This window comes from Oncorhynchus gorbuscha, linkage group LG21 (genome assembly GCF_021184085.1).
Source record: "Oncorhynchus gorbuscha isolate QuinsamMale2020 ecotype Even-year linkage group LG21, OgorEven_v1.0, whole genome shotgun sequence".
In the NCBI taxonomy this organism is placed as follows: domain Eukaryota; kingdom Metazoa; phylum Chordata; class Actinopteri; order Salmoniformes; family Salmonidae; genus Oncorhynchus; species Oncorhynchus gorbuscha.
This window is the reverse complement of record NC_060193.1, coordinates 56,151,559-56,160,922: the sequence shown is the minus strand read 5'-3', so window position 1 is coordinate 56,160,922 and position 9,364 is coordinate 56,151,559. Positions and strand designations below refer to the sequence as shown.

General features: G+C 45.2%; 1 pseudogene; it reads right to left on the bottom strand.

The window, feature by feature from the left end:
• Positions 1–1,408: 1,408 nt before the first annotated feature.
• Positions 1,409–9,364, bottom strand: part of LOC124007665 — a 25,023-nt pseudogene continuing 17,067 nt past the window's right edge.

Here is a 9,364-nt window from a genome sequence, read left to right as displayed (position 1 = left end):
AGAAATTCCACAAATGAACTTTTAACAAAAGTTTATCTTCAGGCTGTATCACATCCGGCCGTGATTGGGAGTCCCATAAGGCGGCACACAATTGGTCCAGCGTCGTCCGGGTTTGGCCGGAGTAGGCCGTCTTTGTAACTAAAAATTTGTTCATAACTGACTTGCCTAGTTAAATAAAGGTTAAATATATATATATATATTTTTTTTTCTTTAACAAGGCACACCAGTTAATTGAAATGCATTCCAAGTGACTACCTCGTGAAGCTGGTTGAGAGTGTGCAAAGCTGTCATCAAGGCAAAGGTTGGCTATTTAAAGAATATAAAATATAAAATGTATTTTGATTTGTTTAACACTTTTACATGATTCTATGTGTTATTTCATAGTTTTGATGTCTTCACTATTATTCTAAAATGTAGAAAATAATCAAAATAAAAACCCTGAAATGAGGTGTGTTATATTTGTTAATAAAACATTTTTGAAGGAAGCCTTTTAATCAATCACCAACCTACTCTTTTTGTAGTATTCCCCTGCTGTTTCAAATTGTGACATAACAGGTAGCTGCCTGGAGGCTACTGTACTGACACTCCTTGTTATGTGAATGCAGGGTCCCAAAATGTAGGTGTCCTGAAGTCTCTGCCAGGAGTTCTGTACTTCTATGGCACAGGAGGTAGTGTGCATGGTGGATGCATCGAAAACATTGTCACTGGCTCAAGGTTTTCCTGGCTGCATTGGTTTTAGTCAGATCGGCCTGGACACTGGTGCTGATAATTCTACATTCATGACTTTGACTGGGCAAGGAACTTTGACTCTGTTATATTAGGTAGAGATAAAGGAATGGATGACAGCAGTAAAGTCTCATTATGTCAACACCACATCCCCTTTGCCTTTCTAACAGTCCTTGGGAGAATCTCAATTGCAATTTCTCGCCTCCTCAAAACCCATTGGAGGTCAGAGGGGAGGAACTTCTGGCTTTGTCGTCCAATGAAATTTGAGGAGGCGGTGAGGAGAAAGGAAGCGAGATGTACACAATTGAGATTCTCCCCTTGACATTCCTCCTGCGGGTGAGAATGAGCTAGAATAAACAGTGCCTGCTGAGAGAATAGACGCCAGACATTGTTGCTTCAAAAGCAGATCTAGTGTCAGTTTTCACATACTGAAGGAGGATAGGGATGGGGTAAAGTTGGCTGACTGGATCAGTGGCTGGAAACCTGCTGTGGCAGACCGGCTCATCCCTTCCGAGCGTATGCTCAAAGTTGGGTTTATAAGCTGTGTTGTAAAGCTTGTCTGTTTGGTTCGTTAGATTGACAAGCACAAGGTTATATGGGGGCAAAAGAAAGGTTACTCAATAATAAAGTAATTTCCTCTCCCTTGACTCCTCCCCTTTATCCATGCTAATCTAAAAACAAATGACAAGTGAAAGTTGTTTTTTTAATGTAGGTTCCTCCTTGCATACAGGGCATAATAATTCAAAAGACCATTTATTTGTCCTTTTCTTAAAGTATAATTTTACAGTGTGGTGTGTTTGTTGAGTGCGCCAAGGCAGATGGGGGGGGGGGGTAATAACCATCCATGCATGTTTCACAAAAAAAAAAAAACTTCTGATTTAATCAAACAAGATAAGGCAAATCTGATCCTGAAATAACACTTTACACAAAGAAACTGCCTACATAAACAAAACCTGTAAGACCTTGCAGTCTAAAAAAAAAATGGAATAAGTGAGGAGAGATGACCTGTAGTGCTTTAGGGCAGGGCCTGGAAGGATGACATCAGTCCATACAGCCTTCTAACCACACCCCCTCATTAGGTCCTAATCTAGAACCATCCATAGTCTTGTCCTCTCAGGAGGTTCCCGGGTTGCCCCTTTTTTCTCCCCAGTATGCTTTTTGTTTGGGGGAGGGGGGGGGGGGGGGGGCAGGGAGACTGTTTCCCTCCTCACCTTGCGCTTCCACAGCTCGTCTGTATAGGCCACAGTTTTAGAAGACATCTTGTGTCTAATCCATTGCAGTTTTAACCCAGTCCCTTGGGGCAATGCCATTTACTGTTGGCAAATTCCCTCAACTAGATATTGTTTCGTCATTGTCACGTTGTATGTCCTGATGATTTTTTTTGCGTGCATTAGGTATTTACAATGTACCATAGATGAAATATGAAACCGCTACAATGTAAAGATTGCATTTTCCATGTATTCTTGGTAGAGGGCACACTGCTGTACAGACAAAAACAACAACTTCGAAGTGTGAACTGTAGCAGAATTCACAATCACACCATGGCCAAAACTATTGTTAGCAAAAACAGTTCAGGGCAGATGGAACTCAAAACAAAGTGTTGTTTTTTTAAAGAATTGGACCAAAAAGTTCCTCTTCAATTACTTCCTACTTCCTTTCAAATCAGCAAAAACAACATCTAGGAAATTCAAATAAAATAGTCTACGATTCTTCATATCAAGGGCTTCTTTTTTTTGCAGGGACTTTGCTCATTTCAGACAATTCTCCTAGTAAAACAAAAAACAATTGACAACAAACCACGGATTCATGTTACCAACTGAAACACAGCCATCTACTTTCGTTGCAGATAGAATCCTAGAAGAACAATCAGAAACGCTGGGCGAGTCAGTTAGCTTGTTTACCAGCAGTTACTGTAGATCATGACCCTGCTTTAGAATGCTTCATATGTTATTCTCAACAGACAGACATTTGTAAGACTGTAGCTGTGTTCAAGTAGGACAAAATGTGGAAGGGAAAAAAGTAAGAAAACCAAAAAGCAGTTATTTTCACTTCAAGTGAGCAGAGATTAAACAACCCTTCACCCACCCCTGCCATTGTCAACTGGTGCACACAGGGTGATACTGGTTTTAATTCTTTATTCAACATGTCCTCACTGCGAGACAGGCGTTTAAAACCTACTATAGTGTTGGAACAGATGACTGCATCAACCAAGACCCGGTCAGCCAGTGAAAGGCCAAACCTCACCTCCATGCATTGACTACAAAGCAGAGAAAACAATAGAAACGCTTGTTCTTTTCCCCATTTGATTTGACGTTGGTCTTCCTTTTCAGTTTTGAAGTCACATATTAGGGGCCAATCCAGGACAGCCTTGCTGCATCATTGCTGTAGGTTGGGAGGGAGGTCGAGGGAAGGAAGGTTTTAACGATTCCAAAACATTAACATGTACCCCTTCCCTTCACCATTTTGTTTCAGTTCCTGTACACACATTGCACACATCATTGTCTTTCATCTCAAAGTTTCTCAAAAACACTGTACACACAACCCTGCAGAGGTATGTTTTTTTCTCTGTCAGCAGTGACGTGTCTCCATGGGGCAGAGAGAAATAGAAGGTCAAGACTCTTCCAACTCAACGTTCTAAAAATCATAGAATTCCAATTCTACGATAGAAACAGAGACACTTGAAGAGCTTAATTGGCCCGATCCAGAGGGCAGGAATCAAGGGTCAGAGGTGACAAAGAGGACGCTGTTCCTCCTGGAGAAAAGAGAGCGCTCCAGCCTGGGTCTAGTCTTAAATCGACTGTTTGATCAATCAATAAACTAGGTGTCTTGAAGGTATTGAGTGATATTAGTGTTCAAAGAGATTTGGTGAGTTGCAGGTTAAGGGGGTTTGGTTGCCCTCGTGTCGTGTTGTTACTCTTTTGTCGTCTGGACAGCGGGCGGGAGCGCCACGGGCCCCACCTCCTCTGTGGTGCTCTCCCAGCTCTCCTGTGCTCTCTGTGGGGGCCGCTGGGGCGTGTTCATGTGCTGGGCAGCCGGACCCGTATAGGGCTGGGCGTGGGGGTGGTTGTTCTGCTGTAGAGAGACATGGAAACAGGGAGAAAGAGGTGTCAGCATTCAATATGAGCATTCTGTAAATTCTGGAACAGTGCCATAAAGTGTGTGTGTTACCTGCTGAAACTGCGTGGCAGGAGCAGGGTTATGGGGGTACAGCGCTGTGTCCTCGGGAGGGGAGGAGTCGTGATCTTCTGTTGCCTCCTGATCATCTGGCTCCTGAAAGAAAATACAGACAATGGAATCAGTCAAGGAGAGCTCTGTTACATTACCACACACACACACCGACAAAACATGCCAACACCCATCCCACGCGCACACACCTTCCGTACCTCCTCGGGGCAAAGTTCGCAGGCCTTGGCCAGGGTCATGCGTGCGGAATGTGAGCGCTCCAGGAAGTACCCGTTGGAGGTCTCGTTGCTCTGGACAGGGGGAGACCAGTTGTTGTATGTGTACTGAGGGTTCCCTGTGTAGGGCCTCCTCTCCAGCTCGTCCCCCAGCCACTCCACCGCCCACGTCCACTTACGCTTCAGGTCCCCGTTACTCTGGGAGCACAACAGAGAGAGACGAATAGAACTGTGTTAATATTAGAACTATTCCTGATACACACCATTCAAGATATCCAGACACAAACATATTGCACATATCTGAAACACCATTCTAAAATGACTGATCTGGTAGGCAGAGAGGAGAGAAAGGTGACTACCATATCATATCTAGTCTATTACTGTCATGGTTTACCTGTAGTATCTGGTAGGCCACAGTACAGTTGCTGAACAGAGCCACCATGCACTTGATACACTGGTAGGCCCGTTTCTGGTAGTGGTTCTTAGAGCGCTGAATGGTGTCAAACAGGCCGTCCCTGTCGTCTGGTATACCCTTCAGCACGTTGTGGATCCTGTGGGTCTGCCAGGAGTCCTCTATCAGCAGTATCTGCAGCAGCAGGTCCAGGTAAGGCCTCAGCTCATATGTGTAGGAGTACGCCACCTAGGGGTCGAGACAGGTAGACGGGTGAGGGAAACAAAAACGCTGTGTGTGAGTGAGTCATCAGTGTTAACCCCTTACCTGCCAGAGCAGCTCAGACAGCACGGTAGAGGAGAACTGGGGGTTTTCCCAGCAGCTGAAGCGCAGCAGCTTGACCGTCTCCTCAGAGTTGCTGCAGTCCTCGATGATCTTCTTCACATAGCTGGTCCTAACAAAGAGGATCTCTGACACCAGCTGTTGCAGGGGCATGATGGGGGTGGTCAGGTTGGCGTCTCCGTACGGGTTGGCAAGGGACGGGTTACCTAGAGGACAGTGAGATACATTTATATCTATTTGGACACTTCGCTTTATTCTAAGAACGCAAATAAGAGTAAAGAAACAGGAGAGAGAGAATGACAGACAGTGAACCCGAGAGAGAGAATGGAACCATTAGAGAACGAGAGAGAAAGGAGAGTAGAAGAGACAGCAACCACAAGGCGGTGACAGAGAGAGTGAAACATACCATTGATGGACGACTGCATGCGTGTGGAGACGTCACAGCAGCGCAGTAGCTGGGAGACCACAGCGTAGAGCTTGGTCAGTTCTGCATACTGGTACTTTATGGGAGGGCCAGGCCCCTCATCTAGAGCCACCAGCATGAAGGTAGCAGGGACACTCAGCTTCAACAACTGGGTCTTCTCTGCCAGACCTGGGGGGAGAGGGAGGGAGGAAGAGAAACCATGTTTTATTCCAGCAAGAAACAAACCAATAGCGTTTCTCCTGCACACGCACGTCGTCTTACCCAGGTTGGCGTACATGACGAAGAGGTTGAAGTACTGCTGCAGGTGTCGGCCGTGCTCTGACACCTCTCTCCTAAGCAGGTTCAACACAGCCCTCAACAGGTGATCACTCAGACTCAGGTTATCACAGCCCTGATGCAGGAGGTCAAAGATTACAGGTCATTTTTTTATTTACCCATGGCCCCCCCAGTCGGCCAAATATATTTTTGTATTTTTTACAGCTTTTCTGCTACATGCATGTACATACATTTAGCGTCAATGGGACTTTTATATAAAGCAGTCACCTAACAATAATACATTACCAACCATAAACTCTAATCCCGCCCCTCAGCCCATCCCACCTATCACCATAGACCTCAGCTCTTTAATCCTGCCCCTCAGCTACTCTCAGCCCATCCCACCTATCACCATAGACCTCAGCTCTTTAATCCTGCCCCTCAGCTACTCTCAGCCCATCCCACCTATCACCATAGACCTCAGCTCTTTAATCCTGCCCCTCAGCTACTCTCAGCCCATCCCACCTATCACCATAGACCTCAGCTCTTTAATCCTGCCCCTCAGCTACTCTCAGCCCATCCCACCTATCACCATAGACCTCAGCTCTTTAATCCTGCCCCTCAGCTACTCTCAGCCCATCCCACCTATCACCATAGACCTCAGCTCTTTAATCCTGCCCCTCAGCTACTCTCAGCCCATCCCACCTATCACCATAGACCTCAGCTCTTTAATCCTGCCCCTCAGCTACTCTCAGCCCATCCCACCTATCACCATAGACCCCCCTCGTTTGGTTTCCATGTGCCATATATTTTTGAATTGTGCTCTTTAACATAATTGAACCTTTCTAAAACGTATAGTATCCACAGATTGTGAGCTAAAGATGAAAACCTTTCCCACGAGTATTATATTATTTAGTGACTACAGCTTTCGAAACCGCCAAACACTGCAACTTGTAAGGTTCATTTTAATGGCACGTTATGATTTTTTTAACCATTCCGTGAACGTGTGACCAGAAACAAGCTACATTGAGGCAATACCAGAATAATTGATCTATTGATTTTGTCTCTTTGCAGCAAAATCTACAGAGCTGAGATTGTTGTACACCCCATATATATAGCATTCTGTTGGTGCAAAGAATTTTATATAATTTAAATTGAAAAACAATAAGTGTTGAATCAAGTGTTTTTTTGTACCAGTTCATAAACCATCTTCCATGGAATCGGTACATCGGAAATCTCTTTCCATTGATTTACATCCTGTATGGCACAACATTTTTGTCCTGAAATGAAACTGGTATATTTTTCTATTTATGCCAGTTCCTTTCAGCCAATTTGTATCTTTAATATATGGCAGGATAACAAGTCGCCTCCTCCATTTTTGTGGTAGTGCTGCAATCAGTTGGTTGTACATTTGGATTGAGCAGATATTTTCGATAGCTGCATATGTGACATAACTCTTCCGTTTCTAATCATAATATCATTAATGAATACAATTTTTAAACATTTTTTCCACAAAGAATGTATTGTTTGTTTAAATAATCAGTATATTTGTGTTTAACCATAACATTTGTTCTATCATTTCTGGAGGATAAAACTGAAATTGCAACCAGCTTTGTATGGCTTGTTTAACAAAACGGCAATACTTTAAACAAAATTTCATTTTCAATTCATCAAAAATGAGAATTTGTAATCTGTATGAAGGCAAAAAAATATTTTTTTTTAACAAAGGATGAGCCTTAATCTACTGGAGAACCATTTTGGGTTTAAGTATAACTTATACATAAGTGAAGCTTTTAGTGAGAGGTTTAAAGCTTTAATATTTAAATAATTTTAGCCCCCAAAGTGATATTCATTATATAAATAGGTACGTTTAACTTTTCTGGCTTAGCATTCCAAATAAAATGAAATATTATTTGCTCATATGATTTTTTTAAACGAGTCATCTGGAGTAGGCAGTGCCATTAGTAAGTAAGTAAACTGTGATGGGACCAGAGTTAATCAATGTGATTTTTACATAAATAGACAAGTATTTACTTCTCCATGGTTGCAGAATCTTATCTATTTTTGCTAACTTACTATTGAAATTGATTGTGGTAAGTTCATTTGTATTTTTTTAGATGTGAATACCAAGTATGGTCATTAGTATTATAATCACACACTTTCACTACTCTTTCCCTCCATCTCTCACTCCCCCTTTTCTCCCTCCGTACCTGCGTGGACCCCTCAGGGGAGCTGGTGGGGACGAGGCATGGCCCGTCAGCCAGAGAGAAGTGGGCGATGAAGACGATGAGTTTGGCGAAGGCCCCCCGGACCTCGGCACTGGGACACTCCAGCAGGTACTCAGAGAAGCGCGTGGGATAAGCAAACAGAACGTTGTGGGCAAACCAGCAGCGGACGTTCTTACTGTGGCGCAGCAGGATGCACAGGGCGTCATACCTGAGAGAGAGGGAGAGAAGGTGGGGGAGGGAGGAGTAGACAGAAAGAGGGAAAATGAGAGAGACGAGGGAAAGAGAGTTACAAGGCTGTCTTACAATATAAAGAAAAAAACACACTTTCTCCCTCTCACAGACAACCCACTCACCAGTCACCGGCGGGCCCCCGGACTACTTTCTTGGTGTGGAACCCGGTGCTGAAGAGGAACCTAGCTGCTAGCTGGATGCTGATCATGGCTATCTCCTCTGCCTCTGGCAGCAGGTGGTCCTGACCCGGGGGAGGGTTGAGGTAGACGCTGTTGCAGGTCAGCAGCTTCTTGACGAACTGGAAGTACTCCAAGCTGTACTGCATACGGCTGTGCATGAACTGGACATTCTGCTTCCTCACACTGCATTCAATGGCCCCCGGCATCGTCACCTGGGAGGGGAGGGGGGAATTCATTAGTACGGTTATGAGCATTACGTCATCATACACACAAACAGACTCATTCACACCCACAGGTTCTCGCCTCTGCACTTTATCACAAACAAATGCACACACAGTCCTGATCCCCACCTGTCGTGGTGTAGTGGGAGACACAGTCAACTCTGAGATGCACCTGGCCAGCTCTCCGTCTGCCTCCACTGCGGCCCCTCCCCCTGCCGCATCCATCCTCTCATAGAACAGGATGTAGGCGTTCCACCATCTCTTCTGCCTCCTGTAGGACATCTTCTTCATCATGTGGTCAAACACCTCTCCCATGTACTCCCCCCCGAAGCACTGGCTCTTCATCTCCTCATCGTCGTCCATCTTGCACTCCGTCACGTCACCGTCGTCAAACTTGTACCAGCGCTCCTTCTGCCCGCTGTCGGCGCTACCGCCGGCGCCGCAGTCTCGCTGGCTGATATAAGAGTAGTAGTGGCCGCCGCTGGCCTGGCCTGAATGCACCAGCACCCCCACCAGGCGGTACTTAGAACTGCAGCCTGGCGGGTCGGGTTCCGATGGTTCGTTCTGCATGATCATCTGAGAGGGCAAGGAGGAGGGAGGAGTGACTGAGTACAGACAATGTTTGGACTAATGATGAGTTTCCCTGCCAATGCTGCTTCTGTTTACTCTTTCATGGTTTTGTTTAGAACTTTGTGAAACATTTATAGAGCTCTAATACACAAATCAAATTTGATATAAAAGTAATCTACCTGGCTCTCCGGGTTGCCGTCATCTCCCTCCAGCTTTGCCACCCCGGCCACAGTGTAGGGCTCCATGTCCAGCTCCCTGGGGAACTCAAAGTAGTCGTTGAACTTGATGGCACACTCCCTCTCCCAGTCGTAGTCAAACCTTTTCAGCTGGATGGCCAGCACTGGAGGAAGCTTCTTTATCAGCAGACGCTTCACTGTGTCCACCTGTAGTGGATAAAAC